Raw genomic sequence first — 20,992 nt, forward strand, 5'->3', positions numbered from 1 at the left:
ATAGAGTGGCTCTTAAAACAATGGAGTGTTATGTAATTCCAACATGAAAATTGATTCTGGTATTTTTAAATTAAAAAAAAATTTTAACGACAAATATAAAAGCATGGACATAAAAGAAGATAGGAGGAAAACATGAAAAACAAGAATCTGTGCAGATGATGACAAGATTGTGAAGGTCTCCTCAGCAGCTAAAAGGTCAGATATTTACAACATTTTATATATTAAAAATTGATATCAGCATGACCTCATTAAAGAGCTAATATTAGTAGAGAAGGATAGGTCAGTGTCAAAAACAATGCCCAATTCCTAGCACAATGTACCCGGCTTAGTCAACTTTTGTCAACCTCAACAAAACACTAGCACAGACAGGATACATGCTGTCATTCCCAATTAACACAACCTCTGGTTTGTCCATGTTTAGTGTCAAGAAATTAGGCCCCATCCACGAAGAGACAGCCATTAGGTACTGGTGTCCCATTCACACCTGTCTCGCATACACCTTGGCCTGATTACTTATTAACGTTACCATCCCAGTGTTGGTCACATTTTCCCCATTATTTCATTTTTCATGTAATGCCAGAACAGCCACCTTTGTAAGCAAAGCAGGGAGATGACACGCTGCCTCCTTTCCCTAACCAAAAAGCATAAAGCTAGCCAGAGGAAATACACCAAAAAGCACGTGTTCTCTGGTGATCCAAAAACATGATCCTGGCCAAAAACCAACACTGAAGGGATCTTAAGGGATGAACTCAGCTTTCCATATGGATCTGCATTGACTCCCAAAGAACTCTGCCCACTGAAAGGCGGTGTCAGCCAGCACGTGCTTACTTAGCAGTGGGATGTTCAGGACACATGGTGAGTGCCCCCCAAGACGATTGTTTGTTAATCTTCCTTACAAATAAACTGAGGCAGTATAGTCCCAGGGCTTCACATATGAAGACTGGCAAGCACTGAAATGAGGCTTATCCTCTGACAAGCTCCTTTTTTTTTTTTTTTTTCTATTTTTTATCTGTTTAGCAACCAGAACTGGATCAGTTCCCAAAGTTCAGTGCAGTTTTCTGGGTTTATAGGCATTCCATAGTTCCTAAGGAACAGAGTATAAAAATCTGGTAGAGTGAACCAAACTAATAAAATTGAGAATGCAAAATATCCCCCCCCCCCCACACACACACCGATTCTAGCTATTGGGGGTTTTCCAGGTCCATTAACAGAAGTGTGTTATCATTTTTTACCAGAGGTCAGTGTTAAAAGTCCCCTTGCTGCTTCAGACCTACGCTCAGAAATTTGAAAGATGGGGAGATTTGGCTTGGCTCATCCTATTTAATTTGCACTATGCCTGGATCTGTCAGGTTCTAAAGAAAGATACAGCCCAGGAGATTTGGGAACTTCCTAATGTGAGTCAAGTTGGCAGCCCGCACACTTGGCTTCCACTGATTACAGCTTCAGTTTCTGACCCCCAGGAGGCCAAACCAGCAAGAGGAAAATGTGTATAGTAAATGTTGAGACCTAGGTCCATAATGAAAGTGCCCCCCTTTCATTATGCTGGTGCCTGTCTTCTGGCAAAGTCCACTTTTTAGAGCCAATGCCTTCCCTATGGCATGGAATTGAAGAGAAATATAAAAACCTCACATCAACCCAAATGCCCAACAATAGAAGAATTGTCTAAAACAATGTGGCCTCCGTAAGACTGAGTACTGGCAGCACCTATAAATCATTTTTTATATTATTTAATTACATGGGAAAACGCTCAAAATGCTAAGTTAAACAGTGGAATACAATACTGTAATTTATAGTATCGTCACAAAAAAAGTACAAACTGGTTATGTGTATATGGTGAGATTTAATTTAAATTGAATTCTCTAATAAGTTTTGCCTGAGATAGGATGATAATTCTTAACGTGTGTGTGACAGGAGAAATCCACCCTTTCATCCTCCCTGATCTCTGAGAAAGAACTGAAGTTGCTTAGACAGATTATCTCTAGAAAATGTACTGAGAGCCACAGCAGAACTAGCCTCCCATGGTGGGAAAAGCGAGGGGACTGGGAAGCTGATGGGTGGAGCCATCATGCAGGGCAAGAGTGTTCTATTGGGGAGGGCATGGGAGGGAGAGGGAGAGGTTGAAAGAGGAGAGAGTGATAGGAAGAGAAATGGAGACTCTGGATGTTTTCTGGTACCAGAGAAGACATAGGGGGAAGAAGAGATTGAAATAAGAGTTCACGTGTTGGAAGTTCTTCAGTGGCTTTCCACATATGACAGAAATGTAGGTAAAGATGGTTATTTCTGGCTGGATCACTCATGTTTCTTTAAATAAGACCCTGCTCTATGGCAGGGGATATCACAACTTCATCAGAATTATGTATGTTTTCCAAAATTTCCACAACGCATAAATTTTACTCGTATACTCGTAAAACAAGTAAATCAATAAATAGAAGCTGGATCCTTCCAACAATTTATTTGGCTGATGAACTATGGCTACTCTCCTTGGCTACAGAAAGTTACAACATGTCTTTACCTTACAAGACAAAAGTGACAACTAGTTGTTTTTTTGAATCAGTTAATGAACTCAATAAATATTCATTGAGCATCACCTCTGTGCTAGACACAGTGGAGCATACTTGACATCTAGTATTGAGCAAACCAGCCATAGCCCCTGACCTTAAGAGGGGCAAGAATGGAAGAAAGAGGCTAAAAGCGCATCTCTAGGACCATCTGGGTAGTGCTCCAAACCAGCCCTTGATAATGCAAATACCCTCCCTGAATGTTCCTTGAAAAGTAAGAGACAAAGCCAAGGTATAAAGTCCGCTCTTAATTAAGCATCATTAAGAATCCATTTTAGTCTGGAACTAGTGGCAGATTAAAATAAATAAATAAATAAATAAATAAATAAATAAATAAGCAAAAGTGTAAGTTCTCTTAAGAAGGATAAAGTTCTTGTTATTCATTGTAATGCAATGCCAGGAAGTGAAGGGTTGGTGAGGTGAATTCGGGGTGGAGAAAGAATCCCAGCCTTCTAGGCTCTGTAATTTGGAGGCTATTAAAATCCTCTCACCCTTTCTTTTAATGCATTTGTTACAGAGGAGCAGTTGCCCAGAGTTTGTCAGTAACAGCTCAGCATATGCAGAAAATCAATCCCAAACAAAGTTCAAAGAAATCTTTTCAAAGCTCTGTTTGAGGTGACAAATGGTTGCTAATGAATGATGGAGGCCCAGTCCTCATTTGACTGACAGGTGAAAGGATAGCTGACTGGGGAAGGACCACCTGCTCACTCCTGGCCCAATTAAGACCTCCAACTGTTTACAGTAACATGAGATTCACATTAATTGATTCCCCTTCTTAATCTGCCCCAGAAAAAAATCCAATGTGAGATGGAAACTCTGAGGAATGATCATAAAATAAACTGACATGGATTGTTTCCACATTTCCATGACCTTAAGCTGCCAATGGCTCCTCCTTTCTTTTCAAACCACAGTCCTCCCTACTTGCCTTTGAACCATGCCCTCTTCCACCTACCCAACCACCTTTGAGAGAGAGAGACATGCCAGAGTTTGATTCAATTCCTGCCAGAGTTTTCTGTCCTAACTGATACGGGTCAGCAAGTGCACTTGATGGGTCTTTGCAGCCCCTACAGAGAACCAAAGTTTTTGTCCCAGACAAAATCATGGCCATGAAATGGACTGTGAACTTCTCAGACATTCTTCCACTGTATCTGAGCTAACCTCCTTAACTTGGGTAAGAACATTCCCTCCTGTTTTGTGTTTATAAAACTCCACATCTAGGTCTGGATTCAATTTGTTATTTGTTACATTGTATTTAAAAGTGAAATTGGCTTTTCATTTCCCTATTTTTCCTCCATTATGATGGACTTCCCTGGTTGTTGGGAATGACTGCTTATATCCAACAAAAGACATGCACAAAAATATTCCATGACAGCTTCATTCATGATAGCCCAAATTGTAAATACCCCAAATGTCTATTAAAAATAGGATGAGTAAATATAGTATGGCATATTCACACAGTGAAAAAAAATAATAAACTTCTGGTTTTGCAAAAACTCAAAGGAATCTCAAGGACAAATTTTTGAATGAAAAAACCCCCATCCAGACAGGACCATTAAGTACCTGGGGGAACTGATTGGGAAGAGGCCTGAGGAAACCTTACTAAGGTACTAGGAATTTTCTATATCTTGATCTGGATCTGTTTACTCGAAGGTGAACATACATGAAAATTCATTAAGCTAAAATTTGTGTGCTTTACTGAATGTAAGTTGCACCTTAAATGTAATAATCAAACAGATTTTGCAGTTTCACAGTTTATTGGGACCTGGGTAGGGATGGGAGAATTCACTAAAAGAATCCTGTTTGAGGATCATGAACCTTCTTTGACTGGCAAATGTAGTGGGGTTCTTCAGTAGAGTAGTGGTAATGACAATAACAACAACAGCAATAAACTGTGTGTTTTAATGGTCTTTACAGTACAAGAGTGATATAAAACACCATGTAACAATTCATTTTTATTCCATAATTTACATACATAGTTTCAGCAAGACTGAAGGGCTTATGGTAGACTGAATAATGACCCTTCCCCCAAAGACACGCACCTCCTAATCCCTGGAACTTGTGAATGTTACTTGACATAACAAAAAAGACATTTCAGGTGTGATTAAAGATCATGAGATGAGGAGATTATCCTGGATTATCTGAGGGGCCCAATGTGATCACACAGGTCTTTGTGAGAGGGAAGCAGAAGGCTATTTGACCACAGTAGAGGAGAAAGCAATGTGACTGCAAAAACAGAGATTGGGATGATGCAGCCAGAAGCCAAGAAATGCCAGCAGCAGCTAGAAGCAGAAGAGGCAAGGAATGAACTCACCCAGGAGCCTCCAGAAGGAACTAACCCTGTTGACACTCTGCTTTATCCTCATAAGCCTCATTTTTTACTTCTTTCCTTAAGAACAGTAAGAGAATATATTTGTATTGTTTTAAGCCACTAAATTTGTGGTCACGTGTTATAACAGCAACAGGAAACTAATACAGGACTCAAGATCACACTGCCTATCTCCCAACTTGCCCTTTGATCCTTTAAGTTCGAATTTAATCTTCTTCCACCACTTTCACCACACCAAGCACATGACATAGAGCAAACCAGGATCCTAAGTCCTAAAGGTATAGCAATAGGGCATGAAATTAGCATGGACAGGAAGCACAGTGGACTCCACCAAGTCATCTCCAGGCTCCCTTTGGGCATCATTAGAACCTTCCAGGTAAGAGTTGGTAAAATATTCTTGCTACTAAAACTCAGCTTTCAAGTGGTGAAAGAAGTTGACAAAAGAGCTGCCAAAATATTTTCAGTGAGTGTCATTCCTAGATGGGTCTAGAAACCTCCTGGGCAAGAGAGCCACATATTTTTATTGAGTTAGGTCTATGGCATACAACTCAAAACACCAAAGTAAATTTTCCAACTGTGGTTTGAGTTATCTGGTTTGGCCACCAATAAAGATCCAATTTTCCCGTGGGATGTTAAGTCTCCCAGCCACTCTGTGGTAATTGGGATATTTTATTTATTCATTCACTCACTCATTCAACACTTATTGAGCTGTTACTCTGTACCAGATAAACAGAAAGTAGAAGAAAACTGGAATAACTGAGTTCCTACTCCCAGAAACTGCTTACGGTCTGCTGCTGAGATATTTCTAGAGAGTGTGGCTGACGGGGTAAAAAAATAAAGAAAAAAAAAGCCCAGTAATTTGAGAGCCACTGGTCCCCTTAAGTAAACCACTTCTCACTAAGACATTGGGTAATACTAAAGAGTCAGTGTGTTGAGGGTAACAACTTGGTCTTATGTGCTATTTGTCAACTGGTAATTGCTATGGTTAAATGATCAATAATATGTAATGAAGAGGGGAGTGGGACAGAAGGCAGAAGGGACAGTGGGAGAGAGGAAAGTAGGGAGAGAGCAAAGGAGGAAGGGAGGGAGGGAGGAAGGAAGGAAAGAAGGAAGGAAGGGGGGGCAAACTTCTGGGTAGGCCACTAACCACCCACACTACTGTCACATTAGTCTTCAATTTTCATATTCTGCTTCTACCAATTTGTGATCTCCTTGAGATTGAGGGTCACATTTTATTCATTTCTGTAACCCCAACACAGCACATTTCAGCACTTAATACAAATAATTTTGGATCAATGAATAATTCACAAGACACTGTGAGACAATTTCAAAACTAAAAAGCCATTCAACCTACTTGACCTTCTTGTAGCCCCTTGGTCCAGGTCAGCTCCTACAACTTTTACCAAGCGCTGCATCCCCTGGGACTAGGGAATATGAGTATTATCTTTAGATCAGCAGACAAGTGTGTCCTGTGGCCAAAGCAGATAGGGTGTACAAGAAAAACAATGAATGAACGAGGATAAGCTTGCCCCAGGTAAATAGAGCATCACTTGGTCATTTTAAATTGCCAGCATAAATATTTATGGGGGAGAGGTCATATAACAAAACCAACCAGAAGGTAGTGAGATGGCATCTGTCTCTTTCTAGTCTCAGAGCAGAGCAAAGAAGCCCTGGATCTCTATGATGCCCTACATCATTTAAAAGAATTAATCATTTCACACCAGACGGAGACCAACAGTGAAGATAGTTGAGGGAAGTTTGGAAACCTGAGGAAAACAAGGTTTTCCAGCTGCCACTGCGTTTCTGAGTTTCTCAGAGGAGCTCTCAGCTCTGTTTATCGGTTTCACATCTCCTTGTGTGTGATTTTTCAAGCTCTTCACTGTGAACTGGGGACTGACTGGGAGGTGCGACTTTCCCATCAGTTTCTCCTCTCAGGAGAAATTGGAAATATGTATCTTGAAGCTGCCTGAAAATTTCTTTAGATGGAAGATTAACTGTCTAGCTGCTGTAGTGTGTGTTCGGTGGGCAAGTGGCATGCTTCTCTTCCCTGCCCTAGCTCTTCTGTTATTTGTCAGTGAAGGATTCCTGGGTGTGATGGTGGAGAGGGGGGCTGGCATCTGCCTTGGTTGGCTCCCAAAAGCTATTCCTGGCCAGCAGCCTCCCAGAGTGAAGGAGTCACGGCCAGGCCCTGCGGCAACCTGGGTAACGTAAATAGGTGTTTGGCCTTCAGGTAGTGTGGGAATCATATCTGCAGGTTTGCATTTTCCATCGTTAAAACCTTTGTAAGAATATTGGCCAAGGTATAAAACAAAGCCACAATTGTTTCCTTAGCCCAAAGACAAGAATGGTCACCTGCGTTTGCTTGAAAGAGGAGCCAGGATTGCCCTGAGCAAGCTCTGAGAAGCATAATATTTTCTTTGCAACCACCATACTGGCTCCCGTAGCTTTCCCTTAGTCCTATGGCTTCCAATCTCCATCAGAGGAAAAGCCAATCATGACTGTCAACTTTGGCCGACCCTCCTACTTCAGACATGCTGCCTCTGACACCCACACGCTCAGTCTCTCACTTCTTCAGGCTTCTGCTCAAACTTCCCTTTGTCTGTGGCCTCTCCTGTTATCCTATCTAAAACTGAGATAGCACCTGAAATATCTGAAACAGCACCTCTCTTATTCTCTGGCTCTCTATTCCAGCTTTATTTTCCTTCATAGCATTCAGCACCACCTGATACACTGTGTATTTTTTTGTTTGTTGTCTGTTTTCTCCCACTAGAATGTAATCTACTAGAATGCAGGGACTTAGGTTTTTTGGGGGGTCACTTATGTATGGATCCCAGCTGGAATAGTCCGTGGTGTGTAGTTGATGCTAGAAGAATTTTGTGGAATGGATGAATGAATGAATGAATACATGGCTCTGCCAGACCAAGTTTCTTCTCTTAACAAGGAACTGTTGTTGAGAACTGGATTGTCCTTTGCACACTGATATCGAAAAGAGGAAATGGGCCTGAAATCTACTTAGCGTGTTAATAATCCATTTTAAACCTACCACCCATGAACTTAATTCCTGTTAGCCTCTCATACAATCAGACATGAGTAGCAGTTATTGGTTTGCTAGAATATACAGGTAGGAGGCTTGGTGTGAGTAGAGAAATAATGAATGGAACAGACCCTTCCCCTGCCCTCAGGGGGCTGAGAGCTTGGCAGGAAAGACAAAAATTGAAGTAAGCAATAGCAACGAGCCCTCTTGAGGGTTATGATGGGCGAGTACAGGGAGCTACAAGGATACAATGCCTGTGGCCTACCTGCTCTGGGGCCAATCCTCTTCTAAGAAGTCATAAAATAACTTTCCTCTCTGAGTGCTAATGAACAATTTTCCTTGCAAACAATGTAGTACTTAATTCAAACCTAAAACCATAGTGTTTTATGATAGCCTTTGAGAAGCACCATATAGCCAAGAATCATTGAGATAAACCACAGGCCAGTTGGAGGAAAGGGAGCTGGAAATGATGTTTCTTGCACTACCAGCATGTGTTAAACATATGCCAGTAGTCTCCCCTTCTCTTTCCTTCTTTCTTTCAATCTTATCGTCTGTGTATGCCCACACTTATATATGCATGTGGAGGCTCACTGAATTCTCATAATAGTCCTCCTGAGGTAGATACTAAAGACTCCAGTTTAAAAGTGAAGGGATAGAAGTTCAGAGAGGTTGTGTAACTTGTTCAGAGTGACACAGCTAGTAAGTGGCTAGCCTGAGGTTCAAAACCAGGTGCAAATGGCTCTTAGAGCAGGTCTTTCTAGGTTCCTCCAGTGCTGCTCCCTAGGCTTGTGCTTCTGCTGTAGGGTGCCAGGTCCCCTTCTAGTGTCTGTCAGTACCTAGCTTTAAGGGGTTTGCATAGGGCAAGTATTGCTTATAATCCCTGTGTGCTAACAATGTCTTGGTTACAGGAAAGAAGGTCTGCCAGTCATATGGGACAGGGAGAGGGTCGAATGCATGTCCCTACAGGGATAACCATGGCTTCTGGTCCTGGCAAGGAATTAAGGCTGAGTATCAGACTATCCCGGACACTCTGCAGGGATTTCTTGTGGTGACCAAGGTGGAGAACGAAGAAAACAATGGACTCTTTCATAAACTTCTGGGTGACCTGGGCAAATCATTTAATGTCATATACTTCCCTTTCTTCACTGGTAAGATGAGGCAGAAATAATACTCAGCAGCCCCACACAGGGACAGAGATTCATATAAAAGTCAAGTTCCCAAAATGAAGCGACACAGACACGAACACAGGATTTTTTATTACTACAGGTAGAAGTTCTTGGAGGGAAATGAAAAAGGGGAGGGCCTTTAAATTTTCTGTGACAGGACTCAGCTGCCCTGAACCATTACTGCGAGGCAAAATCTTGTACTCTATCTGCTTCTCCCCACGAGGGAATAGTCAGAGGCTCCACCTGCAATGTCGCTTTCATCCATCTTCACGTTTGCCATCTAAAGAGCTCATCTTGGAAAATAGAAACTAATAACAATAATAATCAACCCTACATGGGTGAAGCATTCTGAAGGTTATAAGTACTTTCATATGTAGCGTTAATCTGAACTTTGCAATTCAGTAACAAATTATTAGCTCCCCATTTTACAGATGGGAACTGAGGCTCAGAGAACTAGAAACTTGACTTAATGGTAGAGACAAGACTCAAAAGCAGTTATTCTGACTCTTCATTCAGTGATCTTTCTATACACCTGATTACACAGTTATGATGAGCACATCACTTGTTAAACAGAATAGCCCCCCAAAAGTCCAAGTTGTGAAATGGTCACCTTGAGAACAAAACCTTTCCTACATAGTGCTGTTACTCAGTTGGTATTCGTTTTCAAAGACTGCACGACTTCTTTTATTTTCACAAAACCCCAGGATGAGTATGCCAGCACATCATTCATTTGAATCCCCCTCCTTGTCAGTTGGGCTTGGAATTGGGAATCATGTTCTTGGTATTTTTCTCCAGAAATGAAATTAACAGAGTCTGACTCTCAGAGCCTTGGCTCTCTTTTCATTACTTTTGGATGGAAGAGAAACATGAACGGAGGTAAGGGAAGGATCTGGCACAAGCTTGGGGCCTGACATGATGGAATAGCCATCCGCAGATATCGGCAGTCAGTGCATTCAAAATCACATTGAGGACCTATACAGATCATCTGAGAAACTAACCCCTGAACCTATGTACCACACTGGTACTCCACTGGGGGCTCTTTCAAACAGGTTGTCCTAAATTACCAGAATAATTGATATCTACAGCTATAACAATTTCGGTATTCATATGGCATGCACACTTTTATTCACTTGGATACTGAAAGGATTTTCAGAAGGTTGTGGGAGGTAATCATGAGAAGTAACTCCACTCAGTTTAATCTTAAAATGTATAATTTTTGTGAGCTTATTATTTCCTTTAGAATCCCCAAGCACACTGACTGTCCCTAAGCCATCATCCTGATACTCAGAGCTCACAAAGCCAACGCTTTAATTGTGCAATGAAAAATGATAATCTGATAATGTCCTGAGACCCAGGAAAATTCTGTGTTGATCCCTGAATCACCAAAGGAAAATCCAACAGTTGTCATTCTTGTAGATAGCAGATTTCTTGTGTTCCATCCTTTGCATTGTTCATCCATTAGTGGTATACATGTTAACTTTCCACTCAACCCTACCAGAGCTGGCAACCTGTGCAAGTCACATTAGGGCCCACGCTTAGAAGGCTCTCACATATTGCTTAATACTTTGCTGTTGCTGTCTTGAAATCTTTAACAATTTGAACCGAGGACTTTGCATTTTCATTTGTGCTGGCCCCTGCAAATTATGAAGCTGGTGCTGATCCCAAGAATGTAAGCTCCAATGTAAGCTGAGATTCTTGTCTCTTTTGTTCACAGATAATCCCTAGAATGGTGCTGGGCACTGTTCTTAATAAATATTTGTTGAATGAATGAATGAGTAAATGAATGAATACCAAGATACTCAAGTAATGAGAATCAATCTCAGGCCAAGCCAGGGAACATAGCTGCTCTTATTTATTATTTCTGTTCCTTGAGCCCTGAGTCCAAACATTCCAAAGTTAGGTTATAGGTCTAAATAATTGTTTGAGGATGGAGAGCTGGCAAGAAAGGGAGAAACAGGGGGCCCAAAAGAGATACAGCCAAGCCTACTGAGAGACACTGCCCAAAGATTCTGAAGGAAGAGGTATGGTGTGTTCCCTGAGCCAGAGAGCAGAACAGTCAAGTTCCGCCTTTCAATTCACCAAGGGGAATTTTCTTTAATGTAAGCCAGATTTCTCAGAGAGTTTTCTGACTTGCAACCTCAGTCCTACTCGATCAATGCCCCTGAGGTCTCATAGGAGGAAAGCAGGCCAGCTATAGGCCCAGACACACCCAAGCCTTGTCAATGGGTTTCCTCAGCAGCTATGTTGAGTTTTTGAGCTCCAGCAGTGGGGCTGTGGATGCAAAAGCCACTCTCCTGAAATTTGCAGGCAGTGTCAGAGAAGACCAAGAAAAGAAAAAGAAGCTGGGACCTGAGGAAGTCAATTCTACCCAGAGCTGCCTCATGGAAGCAGAGGTGATTGGAGAACAGGTGAATACACATTAGTATTGCTCACGCAGAATGTACAAGAGTAGAGAGTTTAATGTGGATGAAGCCAACTTTCATAGATTTTATTGGTCAATTTTAGTCTTTGAGGACTTAATTGCCATGTTGATATACTCTCATTAGTTTTTAAAAATCTTACGTGCACTTCATTTTTTTTAAGTTTATATTTAAATTCCATTTAGTTAACATACAATTTAATATTAGTTTCAAGTATAGAATATAGTGATTCAACATTTCCATACATCACCCGGTGCTCATCATAAGTGTACTCCTTAATCCCCATCACCTCTTTTACCCATTTCCCCCTGCCCCTGCCACCTCCCCTCTAAAACCATCAGTTTGTTCTCTGTAGTTAAGAGTCTGTTTCTTGGTTTACCTCTCTATTTCCCCCCACCTTTGCTCATTTGTTTTGTTTCTTAAATTCCACATATGAGTGAAATCATATCATATTTGTCTTTCTTTGATTGACTTATTTCACTTAGCATTATACTCTCTAGCTCCATCCATGTTGTTGCAAATGGCAAGATTTCATTCTTTTCTTATGGCTGAGTAATATTCCAGTGTGTGTGTGTGTGTGTGTGTGTGTGTGTGTGTGTGTATGCCACCCTCGTTAATTTTTTGTTTGAGGATATCCTGGTAACAAGCAGATCTCTTTCCATAAAGTCCTTCATAATTAATTCTAGAGAAAGGGGGATACTGAGAAACAACCAATTTGGGCAATGGTTTGTATCCTTGAGCCTCTATTTGTCACCTCACTATTTATTGGAAATGATAAGTTATGGGCAGAAAATCAAGTTCTCTGAAGTCTTTGGGGAAAGTAGACAACTTGAATCATAAGGAAAGACAAACAAGAAAAGTAAAGCCAGAAAATAGTAGTTCTCTGTATTACATGGAGAAAAAGCACAAAATGGGAAAGAGAAAAAAAAAATCTGCACAATGTCCAAATTTCAGGCACTGCCAAAGTTTGCAAAATATCATTTCATTTAGAAATGCTATGATTTAATGGCAAAGGAGGACATTTTGTTGGAACGCCTAGCGTAACAAACACTTTTCTCTCCACTTAACAGCACTCCCCTGGCTTCATCTTGTGGAGAAAATAATAATTTGGATGTTTTGAATTATAGCAGTAATACTAAAGGCACTCTAGGCCCACCCAAATTCCCAGTGTTGACCGTGGTGTCAGGGCTCGGTAAGAATGCAGCAAGATTCCGGCAGGCAGCTTGGTTTTAGGACATGGTTCAGGGTTTGCTGCAGTCAGGAGTGAGCAGAACTTTATGTAGGACTGTACCCCTGTCAGCAGCCCCTTTTTCCAGGGCAAATCCAAGACAGGGCTCTCTTAGCTGAGAAGTCCCAGGGCTTTGGACCACGAGCAAGACTCAGAGGGAAGAACGTGAGCCTGAGCATCTGGAGGTCTTGGATCTGCTCCTAGCTCTGCCACTAATGAGCCCAGTGACCTTGGGTAAAATTTCTATCCTCTCTGGGCCTCCCTCCATCAGTGCAATCTTTGACTTTTAGAACTACAAAGACCCTTAGAGATCATCCAGGTCTGTATTTTCCAAACTGTGTTCATTTGCATTCTGCCTGCATGATTTGTGCCTTTTCCATGTACCACTTTAATTATTCTTTACTTCTATGAATCTAATTTAAAAGAAATCAGTATCAGTTATAATATACATAAGGTAACTGTTAACTACAAAATTAAATTTAATACAAACAAAGCCATATTATTAAATTCTAGCCAGATAAATGTTGCTTATCTTGGAAGACAATAGCAACAAAAACAAAAATAACATGTAGTATTTATTGAGACCTTAGTATGTTACCAGGCCTTCTTCTGCATGCTTTATAAACATAGAATATTTCACTTAATTTCACAACTCTATGAAATAGTACTTATTTTCACCTTGTCACCACCATGTTATAGATGAGACAACTGAGGCACAGAAAGGTAAACTTGGGACCTGCTCTCTCTTTGTTAAAATGCTATGTGAGCATGCATGCATGCATGAATCTAAGACTTTCTCCTTGACATAATCAGAAGGATTAAAACAAATCATAAAGAAATAATTCTTCATTATTAGATAAAGTCTTATTTGATGCCATAAGTTTGTGCCACTCACTTAAAATCATTCTGTATGCCTTAGGTAATAGCTATCTCATAATTCTGTTAAACAATGATCTAGTCATAGAATAATCTGAAAAATGCAGCCATACTATTGTGGGCCTTTGTGATATTGATCTCATTACTTCCCCTGCTAGTATTTGTTCTTCCTTCTCTACTCTGCCTAAACAATTCCTACTGGTATTTCAAGTAGCATCTCACCATGAACCCTCTCTGACCACCCAACCCCTCTGGTGGCAGTAGGTCATCTCCTCCCTGGTGTCCCCATCATATCCTACATATGTTTCAGTTACAGGAGTTGCCTTACTCCATAAATCTATAAAAATTTCAAACCTAATATAAAATAAATGAGTTGAAAAAATGATTTTGCGAAGCATTCATTACATAAAAATAGAACACTGAACACAAAGGCTATGTTCGAAAAGTTCTTTTGAGGAAAAGTTTCATCAGGGGTTAGAATGGTTGAAGCTCCTCAAAACAAGAATCCAATGAGCTTGGATGGAAGAAACTTTCCTTTCCTGGTTACTCTCCTATGAGATACTCCTCTTTGCTGCCATGACCTGCATGGTGTTCACAACTAGAATCATCATTCTCAAAAACCGTACATTTCAATATGTGTTAATGCTTCTGAAAGCACACCGGTTAATGCTTCTGCTTCCATTTCTCCCTCCCCTTTAACCCCAGCCCTTCGCCAGTGATCTCTGGCTCTTCCGTTTCAACTAGTGTGCCCTGAATTGCCTTAGACCCTGACCACGATTAACTGTCAAAAGACTGTCGTTGGCAGCCATTGTACCCCACACACAATTTTTGGTAGTTTCTGAGAAGGTGTTATTTAGGCTAAAAAGGGTCATGAAAGCAGAGCTCACAAGTTAAGCCACTGTAGGTCCAGGATCACCTTTTATTTGTTTACATGTCTCTTTCCCTGACTTGATAAGAAGTTCTTTGAAAGGAGGGACTGTGTCACATTATTTTGTGCATCCCTAAGTTTCTCAAGCATCATATACAGATTGAGTTATTGGAGTAGTTAATTACTAGACCAGTTAATGCAGTTCAACATTTTACCAAGAATTGGAACCTGTGATTATGTAGCCACCACCTGGAGAGAGAGGGAAGGAGGGAAGAGGAGGGACAGACAGACAGAGACAGAGACAGAGAATGCTATTTAAGGAGGTTTCTCAATCCAGTTTGGATTACTCTAACCCTTAAACAGTCTTTCCTTATATTGAATTGAAACCTTTCTCTCTGTGACTTCCACCAGCCATTTCTAAGTCCATCCAATAAAGTAGTATAGTAAGAGTTGATGCCTCTTCAATTGAAGAGCTTTTGTATGTTAGGAGATTGTGCCCATTTTTTGGCTCTTTCATCCTTTTAAACAACATCATTTATTCCCTCAAATTTTATGATTCCCAGATCTCTGGCCATCCTAGTATAAACCTAGTATAAACCAGAATAACTCAAATTCTGGATGTAGTCCACCTCCTTTCAAATCCAGGCTCCATAAGTCACTTTTGGTGTGATCTCTGAATCTCAGTGTCCACACGTGTAGAATGGAAATGGTTATTATAATAATAGCGCTTCATGTGTCTATTGTGTGTCCAAAGCAGATGACACATACAACATGTATGATACAGTGACAAACATTTAACAGACACTCAAAAAATGTTAGACATTAATGCTCCAGGGAGCAACTAACCAGAAGATCCAGCCCCAGGGGGGCCCACAGTTCCTTCAGAATGGAATTATTTCTGTTAATAAAGCCTCATTGGTTTCATTTTTAGAGCAGCCACATGCCCTGATGTCTCATCTTGGGCTTGTGATCAATCAAAATCTTCAGGTCTCTCCCTCTCTCTCTCTCTCCCTCTCTCTCTCTTTTTAAACATAAACTGCTGTCAAACCTACTCTCCCACATCTTATGCTTTAAAAATCAATTTTATGAAACTAAAAGCAGAACATATATTCATCCTTATTAAATTTTCTGCAGATCAGTTTGGCCTATCATTCTAACATGTCAAGATAAGTTTAAGTCTTGATTCTGTCATCTGACCTATTAGTCACCCTTCCCAACCCTGTGTCATCTCCAGATGTGATAATTATCTCTTTTCTCTTCACTGAGGTCACTGATAAAATCCTGAACAACTTCAAGGCCAACAACAGAGTCCTGTGGTACCGTTGACATTCTTTGGGCAGTAGGCCAACATTCTCATTTTATGGATGAGGAGAGTAAGATTCAGGAGGGCTAAGTAATTTGCCCATCATCATACAATACAGCCAATTGACTATTTCCCAAAGTGTATACCTAGTCCCCTGAGAGATTTTCCCTAACAAAGGGTTTCCATGACCAAATAAGTTTGGAAAATCGTGCAAACTCTGTTTCCTTCTTGGAGATTTGCAATGCCCAATAGAACACTGAAGATTTTGTGATGTCTTATAGTCAAGAATTCCATTATACTTGTTTAATATAAACATGTTTATACTTGTTTAGCCCAGCATTTCCAAAACATATTTGACCATAAAATCTTATTTTCAGGTAATAGCTCTTATCCTATAGAACCAATGTTCCATAGTCAGCTATGAGTGGACACATCTAGAACAAAAACCAGTGTCTCTCACTGGTCATGTGATTAAATTCTGAGATGCCCATGTTCAGAGAGTCTTGTGACTTCTAGATGAAAACCAAGATGGAAAGGAGCTTTGGGGATGAAGAGTTAATAAACGGGAGTGTAGTATGATGAAGAAGTTAGGAATTAAGGTTGGGGGGATCCCTTCCGTGGCCTCTATGCCTCCAAAGCAAGAATGAAGAGAGGAGCCCAGAGCTGAGTGCTCCTAGTAAGATCCTCACCCCCTGCCTCCTGACCATGTCCATCACAGCCTTCTATCATGCTTTGCTTTGAAACCATCGGGACTAGTTTCATTATGCTTTTATCCCTAGTCATGTCAGTCATCCCAAGAAACCAGGGACTCCCAGGGGGCTTAATTGCCAATTTTTCAAGAGGAATCCCTGATTTAAAGTTGGAATTCCTTTATCTGGCACCCATTCCCTTTTCCTGCTTTATTTTTCTCCACAGCATTTACCACCATCTGAAATAATGTATATTTCATTTATTTGTTTATCCCTCTACTAGAGAATAAGCTCTATGCTGGCAGGAATATTTATTTTGCCCATTGCTTTATTCTCTGCACTTAGAATAGTGTGTGGCTGATAGCTGGTGCTCAATAAATATGAAAATACGATTCAGCTCAAACTGGGGGGCCTAAATAAATTATAGCCTCTCAAAGGGCAAGGATCACATCTTGAGTTTGTCTTGACTTATTTATGATGTGATACCATCTGCTGAGTGGGTCTTTATTACACTAGAAATGAATATTATTACTCAGATAGATATCAATATACAGGGAGAGGCTATTAGTCTCAGAAACCACATTCTCTCTCTTCTGGTGACCTCATCCACCAGGCCTTGCATGGGCATGACTCATAAATCCACGACACCACCTCTGACCTTCATCCGTGCCACAGCTTACCTTTCCTGTGGTTTACTGGACATTTCTACTGTGCTAGGCAGCTCAAACTCTTCAGTCCCATAGGTAGAAACATTATCCCCTCCTTGCCAAAAATTATTAAAGAAATAACAACAAAAACAACCTTCCCCAACTTTATCATTTAGGCATATGATAGGTTGGTTGCACTAAAGTAATTAATAGTAATTACAAAAATCTATGACATTTTTTTCTGACTTCTCCTTCTTCCTTAAAGTCTCTATATCTGAAATGTCCCCTCCAGCTCTTCCTTCTGCCCCATTCCCACCCTAGTATCAGGGTAGCATTATCTTTTTCCTGGATAATTGAAATATTCCTCTCCCCTGCCTTGTTTCCAATGCCTTTAATTTCTAACCCAGTGTTTTTCAAGCAGTGGGCCATGCCCATTAGTGGGATATGGAATCATGTAGAATGACATGATAAGCATTTTAAAAATAAAATGAATAGAACAGAACAAAATAGAACAAAACAGGGGGAAAAAGTCAGACTGTTTGTTTCTAAAAGTTTTGCTGAAGGTGTATGTATATGCCCTGAGCCATCATTATGTAAATATATCTCTCACAATAGCTTAAAAGCCATAGCTCAAATCTAATGTAGCCCGAAGCAGAGATTTAAGTTATGCCACCCTCTACCTAAACCTTTGAGTGACTTCATAGTGCTGTCTGAATGAAGTCCAAACAAACTTACCCAGTGTTCGATGGTTCCCAAACTCAGGCTCTAGCCTCTCTCTACAGCTTATTTTCCAACTCTTCTACACTCGTACATAGAATGCTCATTGGGCTAGAACACCCGTTATTTCTCAAACATGCCCTGAGATTCCTAATGCCATGATTTTTCATATGCTGTTCTTTCTTCTGGAGCAGTGATTTTCAACCAGGGGGAATGATTTTGCTCCCCCAAGGACATTTGACAGTGCCTGGAGACATTTTTTGTTTTCACAACTGGGGAGGGATGGGGTGCTATTGGCTTCTTGTGGGTAGAGACCAGGGATGCTGCTAAATATTTTAAAATGCAGAGGACAATCCCCTACAACAAAGAATTATCGGGTCCCAAATGTCAGTACTATTAAGGTTGAGGAGGCCTACTTTAGCACAGAGGATCTTAAATGGTGCCCTGCAACTCAATCACTTGAGAAACTTCTAAAACTTGGAGTTTGGGTTCCGTAGAGCTGAAGTGGGGCCTGAGAATGTGCATTTCCAATGAGTTCCTCTGAGATGCTGTAGCTGCTGGTCAGGGACCACAGAACCATTGTCTAGACTAAAGGGACCTCTGTGTTCACAGGGCCAAACGTTACCCAACTAAGGTTTTAGAGGCCACCCACTTCACCGAGCCTCTCCTGGTATCAGCTCAGATCCTTTGATTCCTGCAGCAGCTGGCCTCTGTCCTCAGGGTCTGTCTTTCACTTCTGTCACTACTGGCTGGAACTTCCTCTCCCTTGCACTGCATTCACACAGCCCCCTAGAGCAGGTGCTTCCTAGGCTAAGACTTACACTCACCTTCCACCTCTTACTTCTCCAAAGCTCTTTGGGCAGCCTCCCTGCCTGAACAGATTCCATAAGCCAAAATACAACCATGGCAGGCATCTCCCCAGCCACTTGTCTGCAAGCCTCTTTCTGTCCATTCACCCTCCACATTGGCGATTGTCAAAGTGTTAAGGAAAGCATTGGAGCATAAAAGGACATATAAGTCCTTTTCAGGCATTTATGTGGGAAACTGAATGACCAAGGGACAAAATGAGTGAAGTGACAAAAAACAATAAAAAGGGTAAAAGGTTACCTGTAAAGAGGAGTGCATTGCAACCTCATTTTTGTCCTTCATTATTTTGCCCAGAATCAGCACTGTCTAACACCTTCATGCTGGGCAGCGCAAAGGAACATGAACAAAAGGAGAGATAAGCCACAGCCACTCTCTTAGCATACCTTAGAGACTTATAAGCATCACACATGAAATAATTGAGTTCTAAATGTGATCCTTTACCTAGTCAATTTCCTGTATAGTTACAACTCCACTGTAGGTTATTTCCACTCAGATCCCTCATGTATGAGTTTTAAAAAAATGTAATTTTGCTTTAATCATATCATCAAAACACATACTTTTTAACCATTCTGTTCTTTCCAAAAGAAGTGTCCCCACAGTAGATATTTCGAATTCCTTTTTAGCCAGAAAAAGACTGTCACACCTTAAAGTTAGTGTCATGAGCAAGAATTTAATTTAGACCTAATAAAACAGTTATTATATGTTAAATACCATATGGTTATTAAAAACATATTTATTGAGGTTTAACAAGCATGTCAAGACAAAACTCCATAAACAGTAGGAATTGTTAACAGGATGCAGTTATGGATTCTCAAATCAGGCAGTGTATCCTGTGAATGGATATACTTTATATTAGACCATTAAAAATAATAATGAAGAATCTCCAAGGGCCTCCATCAGGGAGGGCAAAAGGGACAGTGAATTTGTGTACTGTTCACTCACCCCTGGAGACCTAGGATCAGTTCCGATTTGAGATGGGCATGAAAAATGAGCTTGGGGGTCTTCCCTTCATCCTCATTTGTGCTCTGTGCAAAGCCAACTGTATCATTTGGCATGATTGATGAGGGCCATTTATGGGAGCTTGCTGGGAGAGGGGGAGAAGAGTTTAGGAGGAGTCACTTGGAATAAGTCAGGGGGAGAGGAGTCGTGGAGACTAGGCCAGGTTTCTGCTGTTTACCAAAGCTCATTTCACTCGAAAACTTTAAAATGTGTGTGTGCGTGTGTATGTTTACATTCATGCAGTCACACATGCATAATATCATATAGGAAGCGCTTAAGAATGGAGATAATCACTGCCAAATAGTGTTTGAAAACATTGCTTTTCTACATCACGTACCAAGTATAATGTCCTCTAAACTTGCTGCATTGCTTCAAAGAAAACTGGGCTGGAAAGAAGGAGCCTTCTCACCTTACAGCCCAGTGCCCCTCCAGCTGAAATGGCAGGGATCCGCCAAGGCCTGTGTTTATGGCCCCCGTGTGCCGACGCCATGGCAATGCCCCTAAGACAATGGCTCCTGTTCAGCAGGATGACTTCACAAGAGGCTCAGGCCAGGGTACTTCAGATGGGTCGTGAGTAAGAACCAGCAAAAACTAATATCCTTAACAGTTAGCAAACATGTCGAAGGAAATTATTCATAAATATTTGAAGAGCGACGAGGTCCAAGTTTGGAGTGAGCAGCTGTTGGTCTGCAGGTTTTCCCCCGTGTATTAGCCCCTTTTTAAGAGAGTCAGTGTTCCGCTCTCACTAAGATTTCAAATGCCAAGCCCCAGAATTCCCTCAACTGCTTCTCACACAAAAGGTTCCTGGATGCCTCAGTGTAGCTATGTAGTTATGCAGCTACGAGCCAGGTCTCTAGGTGGTGACCTAGAAAAGATATTTGTGTGGAATATTCAGCTGTCTTTAGAGCCATGTTTGGAATTCCTGCCACTCCTCTCTGACACTTGCACGTGTGTGTGTGTGTGTGTGTGTGTGTGTGTGCGAAAGAGAGAGAGCAAAACAGCGAGAGAGACGAGAGATTGAGATAGCAAGAAAGAGAGGGAGAGAGAGAGGTGGGGGGAGTGGGGAAGAGAATATATAATCATCACGTCAGCACAATGACCAGGCCCAACTGCATGAGGATAATTATGTTTTACAGTTTTGCTAAACACAGGAAAGTATTTTCTCAGGCCATTTAATTGAAACAACATCATGGGTTATACCTTCATTGTAATAAAACTCCACTGTGTGTCCAAATGCCAGGGGATTTATTAACTTGCTCCGAGCTCTGAGAATCAGCAGGCAGGGTCAGACACA

At 41.1% G+C, this 20,992-nt stretch overlaps 1 long non-coding RNA gene across 4 annotated transcripts in view; it reads right to left on the minus strand.

Annotated features, from left to right (window-relative positions):
* The window catches only part of LOC122240499, a 48,978-nt gene extending 28,570 nt beyond the window's left edge, over positions 1-20,408 (minus strand). The window contains exons 1-3 of one of the 4 annotated variants that reach the window (XR_006220310.1): positions 20,036-20,408; positions 18,940-19,019; positions 6,239-6,353 (exon numbers count right to left, since the gene is read on the minus strand). This is a non-coding gene — a long non-coding RNA (uncharacterized LOC122240499). Of the gene's footprint in view, positions 1-6,238; positions 6,354-9,172; positions 9,393-14,549; positions 14,726-18,939; positions 19,020-20,035 lie in introns of those variants that run through there. The other 3 variants (XR_006220309.1, XR_006220312.1, XR_006220311.1) reach the window with 3 other exon arrangements.
* Positions 20,409-20,992: the final 584 nt, after the last annotated feature.

The sequence above is a fragment of the Panthera tigris genome, chromosome A1 (assembly GCF_018350195.1).
Source record: "Panthera tigris isolate Pti1 chromosome A1, P.tigris_Pti1_mat1.1, whole genome shotgun sequence".
Taxonomy (NCBI): domain Eukaryota; kingdom Metazoa; phylum Chordata; class Mammalia; order Carnivora; family Felidae; genus Panthera; species Panthera tigris.